Source organism: Dromaius novaehollandiae, chromosome 1 (assembly GCF_036370855.1).
Source record: "Dromaius novaehollandiae isolate bDroNov1 chromosome 1, bDroNov1.hap1, whole genome shotgun sequence".
NCBI classification, from domain to species: Eukaryota; Metazoa; Chordata; class Aves; order Casuariiformes; family Dromaiidae; genus Dromaius; species Dromaius novaehollandiae.
In genome coordinates this window covers 141,662,355-141,678,941 of record NC_088098.1, presented here as the reverse complement: position 1 = coordinate 141,678,941, position 16,587 = coordinate 141,662,355, and the positions used below count along the sequence as shown (strand labels likewise).

Here is a 16,587-nt window from a genome sequence, read left to right as displayed (position 1 = left end):
CTGAAAAGTTTGTCTCCTTACTGCCCATCTGCTGTTATATTGAGACAAAGATGATACAGATTCTAGTCACACGGTGGTAGAGCTAACTGCTTGATTTATTTTGTATCCTAATTAGTTCAGTATATTTTTTACAGACAGGGATCAAGTTACTATGTAAGCCAAGAAAAGAGAAATACAAAAATAGGGAAAAAAGCTAAATGATTTCCATGATGAGTGGAAAGAGTGGGAGGTAGAAACCTTCTCAGACAACAGAAAAGGAAAAAGTGTGATTATTCTGTGACAACAGATCTCAGACTATGCCTCCAAGAAAAATTTCGTTAGCAGAGTTTTTTAAGTCTGAGTTCCACGACTTTATTTACCAGGACTATCAGTACATAACAAGGTCTGGTACAAGGCTAACTGTAATATACTGAAAATTTCCCAACAACTACAACAAGCTTTAGAACAAATTCAGGGCTTATTACATATGCTCACAATGCACAGAATCCTTTCAGTAATAACATCTCATTAGACAGTTCTTGTAGCTAATTGTATGGGCCCAAAATTCACAAGCAGTATTCATGAGACTTTTGAGCCCTACATATAAAAGAAATCTCACAAAAGCTAGCTGTTTGGTGACATTTCCAAGCTACAACCAGAACCAATTCCTTCCCATAGTTTAGAATTCGATACAATCAATCACAGTGCAATAGGTCCTTACATCATTCACTACTGAGAGGTTGGATGATTAGGTCCATTAGTGCACATCTGTCTAACATGAAATGTTATCATTAGTATCAGAAATAATAAAAAAAAGGATGCATCAAAGACTTAATTGGAAAAATAGGTTGGAGGAAATTTTTCTAAGGCACAAATGGGAGCTGGCTACCTAACTGCCACAAGTGTCTTGTAAAAAACCTTCCCTATGATTTCTTAATGTACTCTTAAATTATGGCTTGGCAGCAGAACATCTGCCAATGAACTGTGACAAGTAATAGAATTTTACATAATCCTCTTTGTCAGAAGTCATTTATAAAATTAACTGTTTAAGGAGTTCTGAAAAAGGGTAAATCCCCTTGGTTACATTTAAAACAGGCAAACAAATACCTAAGTAACACAGCTCTTTGAGACAGAATTTTTTTTTTTAAGTTCAAAGAATATACCACTCTTCTGTACTGATAATTTCTTATAAGAATAACTAGCAGTTGTAAGTTTTGTTATATAAATTACGGTTATATTTTTTTAATGACAACTTGCACCTTATGACATTCCTGCAATAAAATTTATGTATGTCTGTCACAGGCAAACCAGTCTCAACTCGGGATTTGAAATAATTGAATTTATTGCCAGTTAACAAACTTTTAATTATTGATTCGGGTATGAAGAAACAAAGAAGGCAAACAGACGCTTAAGGAAACACCTTTCCTCCCCCTTGTCCAGGCTCAACTTTGCTCCATTAACTCTCCTCCCCCCTTCCTAGTCTTCCCTGTCACCTTGATTTCATCTCACGTTAGGCTGCCTCCCGTCGGTGTGAGGCTGGAGTCAGCACTCAAGGGCCTCTCTCTGCCGCTGTCTGCCTCACGTACTCATCCTCCGCTGCTCTATCCTGGGTCCCCCACTGTCACAGCCTCCTCAGAGGTGCCTCCTGTGCCCCTTTTCCTGTCTCCGCCTGTGCCTTCTCTTACACAGGTCCCCCTGCTTCCCTTGCATCCCTTTTTGTGTACCCTCACACTCACCCCCATGTGTCTCCCCTCCACAGGGCTGTTACGGTGGGTTCTTAAATACATTTGAGAGCGGCGCCAGGTGCTCTGCAACCAGTGGGCACTTTGGGGCAACCGTTGTGCAGCCGGCTGGAACCAGCTGGAACCAGCACGGGGCAGTGCGTGGCCCTTCCGGCACAGGGCAGCCCCCACAGCCCAAACCCTACGTTTGTGCCCAGCACGCACCACCCCCTGGCTCTGAACTACCCTTGGGACGCACTCCCAATATACGCCATACTGTTAACGTCCTCACAAACTTAATATAGCGGCACTGTAATATAGCAGCACTGTAATATAGCGGCACTTCCTCCCAGGCAATAGGAGCTAACAGCGTACCAGGCTGTACGCACACTCAGCCAAACTCCACGCCTCTCCCTGGGGAACCAGATTATCCAGGTTTATTTTATTACAAGCTGAGCTCCTCACAAACTCCACCCCTGGTCCCTCTGGACCAAGCTATAATGTTTAACATTGCAACGAACTCAAGACATGTTATTACAAACCGCCTCTCGTTCTTCTAAAACACAAAACCAAGAAGGTTACAACATTTTGACCCTATGGCCCTTACAAACTCCACTTCGTCCCTGTACAGGGTCATCTCCTTTGCAGGAAGAGCAGGATTGGGCCAGTGCCACACATATCCCTCTGCTGGCCAACCCCACAGCGCTCCTGCCTCGCGCAGGGCAGTGTTTACAAGTGCCGCTGTCATGCGAGTCCTCACTGTCCCCAGTGTGGCAAGGGCTCTCTCAGCTCCCCTCAGACTTTCCCTTTCTCCCCTGTTCTTTTTTTTTCTATTTATTTAATTTCTTTTTTATTTTCAAATTTTTTTTGTATTCCAGTTTTTTATTCCAAGCAGCTGTGGCTGGCACAGGGCAGGTTCATGACCTGCCTCACAGGGCACCCCTGCAGCCACCTGCAGCAAAAACCCAACATTTATGCCCACTGCAAGGTCTTGTAAAGGAATCAGCCTACTATCTTTCTGAAGACAGGGAGTAGCCAATTGGAACATAATATCTGATTACTTTGGAGCACTCTGGATACTGTATGCTTAATAGTGTAATGATGTATTGCTGTAGTCATTTTGAGAAGATTTGCACTTCGACAGAGCTGCAGTGACCACCTTTTTATCATTGGCTTTGGTTTATTTAATGCCACCTTCCACTATCACCAAATAAAATAAACTGATGCTTTTATAAAAGGTTGGAGGTAGGGAATTTTATTTTCACCAAAGAATAAGGGGTTTTGTTGTTTTTTCATTTTGGATTCACAGATCTTTTGACTCACCTAATTCAGCAAAATAATTAATTATCAAAGCCACTTTTTAAAATAATTTATATCTGTTTACTTTATATATTGGAAATAGTCTTTCACTGATTCTAGCAATGGAATATGCACTGTATTTTGAGGTATGGATTTTCTTATATGTTGACATATAGTTTACCTGTGCTTATTGTGATCATCTGATCTCTATACAGCACAGGCCAGAAGGCTTCCTTGAATTAAATCTCCATTCAGTGAGATTATGTCAGAAAAATATTTAATGATGATATTAAACTTACCATCGATAGAGGAAGCACCACAGAATTTGATAATGCATCGTTCGTAATGTGTAATTGCCTTGGTAATAACTGTCTTTTTTAAAAATCTTCATCATATTTCCAGTCTGAATCTGTCCTGTTTCAAAGCTATCAAGGATAGATAACACATTGATCTTCACTAAATTTCTCTGCCAGGATACAGTTGTTGAAGGTTGAATTTCTATTGATTTGTCCTCTCCTATACATTATATAAAAACATAGAATTTGCTACTAGGAGTCTGTAAAGAAGATGACTGCACTGTATAATGCTCTGTGCAAGAAAAAAAATAGCACACTAATAGCTTTAGGTGTCTTTAAATTGTATGAAGAGTTAGAGATCAGCAACCCTCCTAAATCTTGTTTTTTCCTTCTTCTTTGTTGGGTGGAATGGGCTTTGTCACACAAGATATGTTCAGATATGAATCAGAGTTGTGTACTAACGCTTATTTGCTGAGCATATTTATCTTTCAGTATACCATCCTTAAACACTGCTACATTTTCAAGCCAAGGCACCTTCACTAACGTGGTAATGGGAAGCTGCAGTTGGAAAGTGAAACTTACTATCGCATGGATTGGGGAAATCTCTGGGCAACATCTTAGGCCATTCCTGTTTAGCACAGGATGAATTCTTTGGCATAGGTCTTGGTATTTTACCAAATAAAACTGTCTCCTGAATTCAGGTTTTCCCATGGCAGTGATTTCCCAGCCTGAGATCAGTGTGTATCAGCCAACTTCAGTCTAGCCTGCCCAGGGCGAGCTGATTAGCTGGAAGAATGAAAACACATTCATACTATTTAAAACCATTTCCTAAATTTTTGGCTGTTCTTTTTTGATTTTAAACAAATACTCTTTATAGGACTATACAGCAGGCAAAAGAAATTAGTCTCAGGAAACTGTAATTTCAGGAGTTTCTACTAGAAGGCTTTTTTTGTCCCAATTATTATGTCTGTGAGATGGGTAGCCATTTTCTCTAGATCATCAACCTAGTCGTATGGGTATACTGATGGTGAGCTATACTATGTACAGCACTTTGTAGGCTTAAAGCCAAATGTAAGTTTATTAATAATCCTTGCAGATTCAAGGTATTGCTGACCTTAAGAGAGGCAAAAAAATTAGTCTGTATCCTGGGGGTGTGCTGGAGAGACAGTCATGACACCTCTTTCCTCAAGAAAAATAATGCAATACTTGTCATTTGAAGGCTTCCTCTCTGTCATCAGAGCAACTGAAGCATAAATCATGTGTGTGGTAAACTACAAAAAGGAGAAGCAAAATGACATCTTCCTAAGCAAGTGATTTCAAAGCCCAGTTATATAATAAATCTTTGAGTAATAACCAAGGACAAGGAAAAAATGTACAGTAAGCACAAATAGACTCAAAGGCAATTTAAACATAAAGTTTTAGATTAACATATTTCAGGCTCATTTCCCAGGCCAATAAATAATTTTTTAAACCTTGAGACAAATGAGGATGCTATCAGTGTTAGAAACATGAGGAACTACCAATTTTCAAAACAGACCATGAAATCCAGTACAGGTATAGTTCTGAGGAAAACAAACAAAACAAGAACGCTCTTACACTGTGTATATATAGAGAAACAGCTGTGTAGCTCTCCAGAGAGTTCAGCACTTTGCTATAGAGCCATCACTTCTCAAATGAACAAAAGGCAAAGGATAGATGGGTAACATATCAGATGATGTTTTAAAGAGACAAAGAAAAGGAAAGCATAACTACAGAAAAGCTCTTGGGGAAAGTACAGAGAGGCTGAACTGGAAGTGCATGTGATCCTGAAAGCTAAGATAGCTGAAAGCAAAGAGTGGAAGCAGTGGATAATGAATATTCTCCAAGGTTAGCCCTTTAGAAACTAATAATTAATTATTGGACATGCTTAATTAATCAAAACATACTCTGGCAAATAAAAATGCCTTTCAATTCCATAATTGAAAGTCCATTCACTCTCTATAAGCAGCTAAATCTTTTGCTTTTTTGCACTGAAGTGTAACCAAAAACACCATAATTTTGCTAAAAATAAACAGAGCAAGATGAGCAAATCAGAATACTTATCCTCTCATGTATTTTGGCATTCTTCATTTATTAAATTAACGGGTAAGTCTTTTGTTGTAAAAATGTGTTAATAGTGTGGAAAAATGTTTTTCAGACTCAGAACTACTGCTAAATGTAATAAGGATAGTCAGTATATGAAAATTTAATAACAAAGATGTAATTTCCTAGAACAAAGACATCCAGTATTAGAGAATAAGCACTGATGACTTTGTAAATAGTCAAAACTGTTTTCACTAAGATGTTAACATTTCCTTGTAACTGCAGATTAGAAAACGAGTCGATTTGGAGCAGCAGAGCAGATTGACATCTGGTACCAATGAACTAAATTTGTTTTCATTTTCTGTTGGCCGGATTCCAGTGAGTCCTCAAGTCATCTTGAGAGTCTAGAATGTAAAAAAAGGGTAAGCAGACCAAAATATGGATTTCCATAGGGAATATGGCACTCTTATTGATCTTCTTCCAACTGGTTCAATATATCAGTTGGTTAAGAATATTCAGTCTCCTTCTGTCAGATTAATCAAAAAGAGTTAAGGATGCCTGATTCAGCAAACAGGACACTGAAAAAAATGACAGTTATTAGCAGGCATGGATTTTTTTTTCTCCCATATAGATGTATGAGATATTTATGTATATATACAAGTTGGACTTTAATGAGACAAATAAACAGAAATGTAAGAAAAGCAGACAATTGTCAATAATTCGTCATACACTCCCTCCCCCTCTGATTATGATAATTTTTTTTTTATTATTATCTGTCTGATCAAGAAGAGGAGGTGGGTGAAGCTGTGTTCAGACAACTGGAAGAAGTGTCATGATCACAGACCATGCTACTCACCCAGAAGGTGTGCGCTCAAGGGTGTTGAGGGATCTGGGCAATGTCATTGTGAGGCTGCTGTGTATCACTTTCAAAAGGTCATGCCAATCAAGGGAGGTCCCTGGTGGCTGGTTCCTTTCTACCTATATGATTCCATGATTTAGAGTTCAGCCCTTCTTGGATTTTCAGTCTTCAGTCACTGAAAAGTAAGATAAAATGTGAAGGGTTTAGGGGCTTTTCCTCATGTGAAAAGTAAAAATTTTCCATTAGACGCGGGCTGAAAATCTAACCTTCGCTATTGTACAGAAAGAGGTACTAAATAAGGTATGAATAAAGATGGCAGGTTCTGGCAGATCACCGTAAAAAGGCTGAAAGGAAAAAGTAGAAAAGCAAATAGTAGGTAAGTCAATCCTTTTTAATGTCTTTAAGGAGAATTTGTTTTGGGAGTGGTGAGATCCCTTATAGAGCTGAAGGAGTAAGAAACACAGAGATGCTGAACCCATCATAGAAATACAGAAATTCGTAACATGCCAACAGCTTTAAAATGCCTAGCTAAAGTATCAGTTTTATTGCACCTCCTAAACTTACAGAAAAAAAAAACGTCTTGTACAGGACTCCCTTACAAATTTGAGTGGTTGCCTATGAGAAATGTATTTAATCACAAACCTATGGGAGGTTTCTGATAAAGATCATAGGTGGAAAAGTTTTTCCTTTTTATTTTTTTTTGCCACTCTCAAGGCTAAAAAAGTGTGCAGAAGGCTAGAATATATGCAGGAAGACAATGGCAATGTAGAGAATTGATTTTTTTTTTTCTCTCTCTGAAGTGCCTTCTCAGGTATACCTAGAGGGTCAGAAATAAACATGAAGCTCTTCAAATCCATGCTGTTAAAGCAGTCCACACCTCCTTGGATCTTACCACACTTCCCTGAAGAAATAAGCTAAGAATAGTAGGAGTACTGCATAACATTTACATAGAAAGGATTATGTATGCTTACAAAGACAGTATTTGGGTTTTTTTAGGTACCCAAGTTTTGCAATGAAAAATGAGTAGGCACTGAATCACAAAGTTCAACTAGAATGCAGGCTATCGGGGTCAAGTGACCATCTTTTATAAATAGTCTAAAGTAAGTTCTTTTGCCACAGTGATTAACTGCTTAAGCACCAGAATTAGCAGACAGAAATCTGCCTTGCTTTCAGGAATTAGGTTGAAAATTCACTCTTTAAAATAGGCATTTCTCTCATAAGTCCTCCAATTTTTGGTGGTTTTGCAGCTGTGGTGGGCTAAAGTTATCAGTGCACATAGGGATAAAGCTGTTAAGGAAAGATAATATTTTTGGTCAATATAGTTCCTAGAAATGTTGAATGACAATCCGAATACTGATAATATTCCCATCTCTGAACCCAAGCAACCAAAAAACTCTACACAAATTTTCACTTGGGAAAAGAAAAATATTATAGATTCCATGAACACAGCTAAGGATATTGATTTTCCTTGGAAGACACAAGTGCACAGGGAGATGGGCCACGGTATTAAAAGAAAAAAAAGAAAACTAAAACAAACAAATCAGAAAGGATGATTTGGGGAAAACTGAATACAAATTTCACAGGAAAAAGCATGTACCAGTTAAATTATTATATAACTTTTCCTTTTTTGAGAGCACTAGAGAATTTCCTGTTTGACAGAGCCTTTTGCTGGATGCTCACCGGGCTGCTTTGCTTGGCTCCAACCTCTGAATCCTAAATGCTGATTAAAAAAAACAAAACAAAACAAAACAAAACTCTATTGATTCTGAACAGTATCCAGCTACTATCTCTCTTCTGACCCCTCATAGCCACCCCAGAGTGCAGAGTCCTTATTTAGTATCACTTCTAGAGGCAAATTATCCTGAGGTTTCCAGCCCACATACTAGGCTATAATTCTACATTTTGGCATAACCTGTAGATATTCAGGATTGCAGTACGTTTTATGCAGACAATTTGATCAAGTAACAGAGGGATTTATCACCCAAACATGGTAGAGTTACCAAAACATTCTTTATTCTTAGTATGACTAGATAAAGCCTAGGAGTAGACAACTGTCTGGAAAATCTTGCCTCACTTTCTTCAAAGCTTTCAAATTTTCCTTGCTATTCTATTTTTTGATTGTATTTGTATTTCAATTTTTTAACTAGAGAATTGCTTATTTTTCATTAGGCTGGAGAGTTAATCTGCCAATTAATTTTCCTCACTTTAAAAGTGGAAACTATTCCTGTGAGAGTTACAAAGTCACTCTCAGTGTCTGTTGACATTTGCCTTTTTTCTTTTCTTCCACATTGTTGTCCTCTTTTCTGTCTGGTAAGCTTCTTATTAAAAGTAAACCATGTTCTTTTTGAACTTCCTGTGCTCTCCTATGCAGCCTTGTGGCAGCTTCAAAGCCACTAGGAGATGAAAATCCAATAACAGAAGATTGAGAGCCTGGTTACCAGTCACCTTGAATCTAGATCAGAAAACAAATAAGACAAAAAAAACCCTCTCCAACAACCAACCAACCAAGCAAAAAAAACACGAAGAGGCTGGTAAATGTTTCAGCCTATTGCATTGTTAACGGGGGAAAAAAATCAAATCATAACACTTCATACTCCGCATTTATTTTCTTAGGCATTTCTGTTATTGATAATATTGATACCAAGAATTTAGCATATTTGGCTGTACTTCAAAAATTGTATATTATAAAAAAGAAGCAAAATAAGAGGGAATACAGAAAAGCTTATTAGAATCCACATCAGAAGGTGTTTGAGGTTTTTGTGGGTGGATAAATCCAACAACATTTCAGCCTCTTAATGCATATCTTTTACTTTATTGCTAGCATGGAAGATTAGCAGCCTAGAGAGTGCTCTATGAAAATTAAATCAGTGTTTCTTTCTCTGACAGATTGTTCTGAATGGAATTTTATTAACATTTTAATTACATTAACAGAATGAAATGCAAATATATTGTGAGTTTTACATACTTTTGGGTACATGAAGAGTGAAGTAATATAGAGGTTATTTTTGAAATCAGAAAGGAGAAGAGCAATTCACTCCTTGAGACAGTGAATGAACAAAGTTACTTATAGAAGTGTACTGAAGGAAAGAGTACTATAAAGAACTTCATGTGTTTTCAAACAGTCAAAAATACATCTATTATTAGCTTAAAGTTAAGATTTTTGAATAACAGAACCATAAGAAAAATTGTAGCATTCATGGCAATAAAGAATGTGAACATTAAGGACTGTTGAAATGGTAATTTAAGAAATGATAATTGAAGATTACTAAAGACTAGAACTCCTACTGTTACCTTCCTTTCCTAGAAAATATCCAGAAAAATAAACATGGGATTCATTTTCCCTAACCTTAGAGTTTAAAAGCTAGGTATCTACATTAATCATTACAGGCTTCCTGTTTAGATAGTGGAAAGAAATGGCCGCTTCCTGCAAGGCATTCTCATCCTAAAATATGTGTGTACAATCGTACAGATTAATTCCTTTTGTAAGTGTCTGGTTCTTCACACTGATTATGAAGAGAGTCTTAGGTGACCAGCTCTTACTTAGACATCTAAGTTTTAGATGTCTAAAGATGGATAGAAGTGCAGATTTAAAAAATAAATAAAACTTGTTTTTGAAAGGTAGCAACATGAATTAAATAACTCAGCTCTCCCTGTTCTTCAGCACAACTGCAATATTTCAGGTGCTTTTGATAATTTCACTGATATGGAGATAAATCTCCCAAAACAAGTTGAATTATCTCCCCTGCTCCAGATTCAGGATATCTATATATTCATCTTGCTTTTTATCTGGTATAAATCTAGAAAACACAAATAGGTCATTGGATTTCGAATCCACCTGCAAGAGGTAAAGCTACTTGTGTCAAAAAAACTTAATCTATGCTTTTAGCAATCTTGCCTATATCGCAGATCTCATACATTGAAAAGGTAAATGCCATTTGAAAAAGTAAGATTTCATACTTAAGCATGAGATATTTATTTATTCATTTATACCTACAGATATTTGCACATATGCACTTTGCTGTGGGAATCAAGATATCTATCCATTTTTGGACAAAGAGTAGAATAAGGAGAGATAAGAAGTAGATAAAAAGTGCCCAGGTCTGTATGATCTAGTAAACAAAATAGGTCATACAGGTATATGTATGTGTTCTTGTTTCCTCTTATGTCTCTTTACAGATGCAATTGTCAGGATAGAAAATGTTAGAAGAAATTACATCTGTAGAGTATGCCTTGGAAGCTGTGCTTGGATGAAATCCAGTACAATTGTGGACATGCTTCTTAGCTGATATGATAATACTTCAGTAAAGGATAATTCATTAGACTGCTGGAAGTGCATTTTGTTATTTGAGATGGGGAGGCCCTGAAGAATCTATTAACAAATCAGCTATAATATTTATTATGACAGACTCGCTAGGTTGTTCCTCCTGTTATTTACTTCAATCCAATAATTCTGTGTTGCTATGATGCTCCCTAAACTTGACAACTAGTAGATGGAAAATGTAATAAGATTACGTCAATGATCTTCATGTTTCCCTGCTTTTCCTCATCAGTGTGCATCCGTCTATTGGATTTATATTTATATTCTAATCTCTTTGAGGCAAGGCTTATCTTCATATTACATTTGTATAGTGCTTAGCAAGAATAATTTCTCATTCAAGAGTAAGATTCCTTGATATTACAGCTGTATAAATTATTATAATTTCATAATTCCTTATGAAATAATTTAAGATTATTGGCAAACACACTACACTTCAGTGCCTATGGATACTGAACAAATTCATCTGAGGAGAGACTCAGTCAGATAATTCAAGTGATTCACTCAAACAATACAAGATTAGGAAGTAATCTCTGCCAGAACATTTGGCAACTGTGTCAAATGGCAGTTCCTGCTAGTTGTTCTAGAATAAACTTAAATGGTCTCTAGGCTTCTGTTTTGACTTTTATGGCTAGAAAATGAAGGTAATTCCTGTCTAAATGGTTAGTATATAAGAATAAAAAAAGTTACAAAAATATTCTGGCTGATAGAACTTTTGGAATAAATGGAAATGGTTACTGACTTTGAAATATCTAGCATTACCCAAGGAAATGAAAAATTAAAATTGTAACACATTCAAATATGTGAAATCAACAAGTGCTAAAAATACCTGGAACATACATAACATATAATCTAAGAAGTCTTTTAATAGATGGCTTCAATAACAGGGAAGGCTGAATGTGTTCCCCTTGAGTGGTAGAATTAAAGGATTTAATGTTAATATTTTACATGGACTCAGCTTTGTGTTTCCAGTCCCCCAAATAATCATTTTAAAGGTATATTGTGAGAATTTTTAATAATAATAAAAATATAACTATGGCCACAACTGCTGGTTTCAAACATTACATGAGTTTATGGAATATTTTGAATTCTGAGCAATAGGAAATTGAGAAATTAATAAAATGTGGGTCTTACTGTTTACTATGTGTGGTTAATAAACTATAGGAAAAGTATAACTTCTATCATCAGCCCCATCCATATATCCAAGACATCTTGGATAGCCTGGAGCTCACAAAATGTAACATAAATCCAAGGTTAGGAAACCCCTCATTATGATTTATTGCAGATTGTAAGAAAATATCCAAATACTGTGAGCAAATGAATTATACTTACTAAGATGCAGGAGAATGTATTCTTTATTTCTTGAGTTACTGGAAAAAAAGCTATTCTATTAGCAAAGTAATTTTAAATGTCTGAAAATTAAATGCTCTCCTTTGGCTTAGCAAAATCTTATTCAAATACTTTTGAATCATAGAGAAAATATTAGCAAAATTTAATTGGGACATAGCTATCTTCCTGAACTGTTTCTTACTCACTTCTCCAGAAAGAGGGAAAATACTATACACATCACAGATAAGAGCTCAAGATCTTTGGTTAAAATAGGGCAACTTTACTAATTCCCTATATTATACTTTTTGTAGTGACCAAATGATTTGGAAGAGACCTTAGCCACTAACAAAAAGCATATAAAGTATAATAATGAATATGTATTACAAAATATCACAATTGTTATAATTTTTATAAATATTTTGGTGGTTTTCTAGTGTTGCCATTCAACAATTAATGTTTTCTGTGGAATACAAGAAATTAATTTTATCTATTTGAATGGAAAGGTTTATGTAAAAGCATAATCTGTAGGAATCTCTTATGACACGTCAGAATGGAAAAATATTTCATTTCCATCCCTTATGCATACTATAATAATCATACACATATAAAAGCATGGGATAACTGTGATACTGCTGGTATATTTGTATCAGAACACAGTAATTTAAAAATACAACAAGAGATGAAAACTCCTTCTTTACGTCTAGAACTACCTATAAACAAGTAGAACATACTTTGTAATCAAAATGATTTAACTTTCTAATAATCCTCTCCTTTCCCCAAAATGTGATAAAAGCATTGTATTAGCGAGGAAAAGGTATATGGGAACTAGATCTTACACAATACAATTATGGAAAATTTTCTCTTCTGAATAATTGATAACTGAGAGATCATATTAGGCTAATATCGTAGACATCTTTTTATTTTTGAGTTGCTGCCTTCTGAGTTTAATTCTATTTGCTGGGAATGTTTTGTGTATTGGGCTACCCAGTCTTAAACATTATGTTTTGCTTAGTAAAAACAGGAAACCTTCTTTTCTCTGTGGTGCTTCAGCCATTGTGTGAATCTTCATTTGCAGCCCACAGCTCTGTAGGCTGTTTTGGATGATGTACTCTGTGGCAGGTGTTTGAATATGTATGCTGGAGTGCTGTTCGCTATCACTAGATAATTTTCTAGACTCTCTTGCATTCCACACATCTCTCTTTTTGTTATCTGTCTTTTACTATTTAGCATTTTCTTGGATAACTCTCATTTTGTTATCTCCTGCATATACTCCTCTAATCTCCATAGGTAACCATATTGTTAATATAACCAGTTACCTCTGGTTTTGAGATTTGACTAAAATAAAACTGAAACAGCATTGAAATGATTTTTAGCATTTCTTTCTCTTCCTTAAACCATATATTAAATAAAACTATGCAAGCACTTGTGATACAGCAACTCATATTTTAATGTATTTGTTTCAGTGAAGCTTTATATTATATTTTATATATAACAATTACAAAATATAATGTAATAGAGTTGCAGTCTTAGAGGTTGCCAGCTCTGGTGGATCCGGGGGCCCTGGAGGATCTTTTCTGTCTGAGGCCAATCGGCACAGCTGCTTCATTTCCTTGTCCCCAGGTCCACCCAGCAGCGAGGGTGAGCATATATTCCCAACACGTGCTCACAAGCACACACACACACACGTGCACTACATTAACACAGCCGACTACACAGGTCAACACAGACAGGGAGCAGCAACTTCACTAGCACCTGCATAAACACACACAAGCAGCAAAAGTGCAGGCGCTCTAATCCTGCTTCTCCCCTCCAGGTGGTCAGGACTGAAGTCCACTAGTGGAATATGCTCACACACACACTCACACACATGCACGCTGGCATATCGACACACTTGGGTGTCTCCAGAAGCTGGTCTTAGACATGCAGTCTATTACTTGGCCCCCAGACCCCGGTTTCCTCCAGTTGCTGGCACCCGGACCCTTGAGCCCCTCTGTTTCATGGACCCATTCAGTTGGTGCACACGCCACCTCTCTTACTTGCTGACTAGTCCAGCTCAAAGTTCGCAAACATTCACACACACTCAGAATAGGGAATGCACCCATGCAGGAGATAGGTAGAAATAGAGTTTACTAAGAAGACAGGACAGACTGCACTGGTCAGACGCAGGGCTCAGACACAAGCATAACAACCAGCAACACATTTACATGACTGGCCCCTTTTATCTCTATTTTTCTGTACTTGTTCCTCCCTGATCCACCTTGATCCCTCTCTTTTCCCTGCCTTTGGTCCTTCTTCTATATATCCCACAATACACTTTACACAATCTTTCATGCATCCCATAATGAATCTTTTACCTGTCGAGGTGACAACACACTGCAGTCTGCAGTGCATTCTGTGGAGTTTCTTTGGTTGACTCCTCTCACTGGCTTTCTCACCAAGGACAATGGGCTAATTGTTTCCTTTTGAGGGCTGCAGGAGCAGCAAGTTCAGTGTGCCATAATTTTCACTAAGTTTTAACTGATTAACTTGTTAGGGTTCCAGCACTTACCATTACTTCTCTGGTACTAGCTGGATCTCTCTGTTTCATTTGTTTAGCCTTTGGTCAGGTAATCTAACCAAGTCATTTGGTATTTTCAAAAGAGCGCTCATGATGCATATAAGTCTCTAGGATACTTTGTTAATGTTGGACATTAATCTGAAGTATTAGGTGGAATATCAAAGTTTACATAAAAGAAACCTGTTTTCCAGAGAAGCATACTATCATACTGACAGCATTAGCAGTGAAAGCAAAGTATAGTAGTATAGAAGTACATTTCTTCCTCTTTTTTTTTATGCATGTGTTTGAATGACAGATAGCACGAAGCCATTTTGCAGTATTACAACTTGAGAAGTCCTGTAATGGACGGATCCTTGTTTCAACAATAAGCCTGTCGTTAATGGAGTTTCTGGTATCCAGCAATACCAACTGCTTTGTTTATTTAAAAGGGCCTAGTAAACAAAGTTCAGAGTATGGAAAGTCAGACTTGCGATGTCTGAAAGCGTGGATAAAATAATGTATTTTCCCCTCTTTCTTTCCACAAGGAAATATCCTAACAACAGCTTAATAGCTTGGGCTCACTTTAGGCTCTTCGGAGTTTGAGGACTTAAAACATTCTCGATAATGACAGTGAGCCGGGGACAGAGCACAGAAACTTGTACACATACTTGTTTGGGCCAATAGCATGATAAATCATTTTAATTTTTCTCCATCTTTTTTTCTGTTATCCTTAAATGAGCTTTCTGTCACAGAATAAAATTGATGTTGTTATATGTCTAAAGCTTCCTTTGGTCTTTCTTAGCTGTGTTTCTCTCCTCTGGTGCTAAATGAGCCCATCCAATTGCTGCTTCCATCTCTCAGTCATGCTTCCAGGGCTGCAGAGACAGTGCAGTGGCATATTGGGACCGATGATGGTCAAGAGCTGAAAAATAAAGCAAATCCAGTTAAATTATTTGAAGGGAAAACAAAGCCAAAACAAATATGTAAAGCATGAAGGGGAGACAGGGAACAGAAAAAGAAAGAAAGCAAAATGTTTAATTTTATTACCAGCTTGACTGATCTTCCTTCTTCAAAAGTTCCTTCCTGAACTTTGAAGCAATAGCGCGATTTTCTGATCATGTTATATAAAAGTATATATGTATAAAGACATATTTTCTGCTAAACAGCTCCCTACCCTGCACTGACTACACTGATTAGGGCATCAGTATGGTTGCTTAAACATGGATGCCCAAGGCCCTTTAAGGTGCCCTAAGGTATTCTGTCTGGCTTCCTTCTGCCACTTCAGGGTGGTATAAGACTTCTTGTGAGGCTTGTCAGCCAGGCCTGTGAATATGTCTTTGATAACCTACAATGTGTGATGTTTGATAGCTCTGATTAAATAGCTGAAATGAACACCATATTTCCACTGACTTTTAAAGAAGCATGGATTTTATCAGGGTTTTACTCTGACTATGAGCATGTAGATTTAGATGCCTTAATCTGCAAACTGAATTCTTTTCCCGATTTCAGAAGTGGCTAGTGATTAAAAAATACACTAATGGCATCCCATTCTTAGAAGGAAAAAAAAAAACTGTTATCATTCTTAAACAATTGAAACCATATTCAATAAAATATAGAGAGCAAGTATTTGCAATCTGATAGGAAATATAGCCCTTGTTTTACTGTAGGTATTCTCCAGTGAACTAACCAGTACTAGTTGTTATATCCCAAATTTATACGTCATTCCTCAGGAGCTCTTGTTGCCGTAATCTGAAGGCTGAAGAATGTTTTTGGAATCAGTATAGTTGTATTTCCATGCTTATATCTGTCTCTGTATGATGTATGGGATGGAAAGGCTCAAAATACATGCAGAATTAGATAGCTTAGGTTTATGTATTTTGGTTGGTTTTTTTTTTCCTAAAGAGGTAAGAAGATATTCACCCTCACCCCACCCATGATGCCCAAAGATAAACTAACTGTATAAATTATTATGTTATAAAGTGGTGGGTAGGTGCTGGGGCTATCAGGCTTGGAATGGGCACAGATAAAGTGACACCAGGGTGCTCAATCCATCTGCACTGCTGCTGAGATGCTTTGAAAATACTACTCAAAACCTTTTCTCATTTTCTGAAGATCCATCTCTTTGCATAAATGTCATCAATAGCAAGTCATGACCCACTCCCAAATCTCAGATTATGCACTACAGAACACTC

At 37.0% G+C, this 16,587-nt stretch overlaps 1 long non-coding RNA gene across 2 annotated transcripts in view; it reads left to right on the top strand.

Annotated features, from left to right (window-relative positions):
- LOC112987786 (uncharacterized) overlaps nucleotides 1-16,587 on the top strand; it is a 77,941-nt gene that overhangs the window by 36,769 nt on the left and 24,585 nt on the right. The window contains exon 1 of one of the 2 annotated variants that reach the window (XR_003260375.2): nucleotides 5,670-5,778. The exons of the other annotated variant lie outside the window; for it this stretch is intronic. This is a non-coding gene — a long non-coding RNA (uncharacterized LOC112987786). Of the gene's footprint in view, nucleotides 1-5,669; nucleotides 5,779-16,587 lie in introns of those variants that run through there. 2 annotated transcript variants of the gene reach the window in all.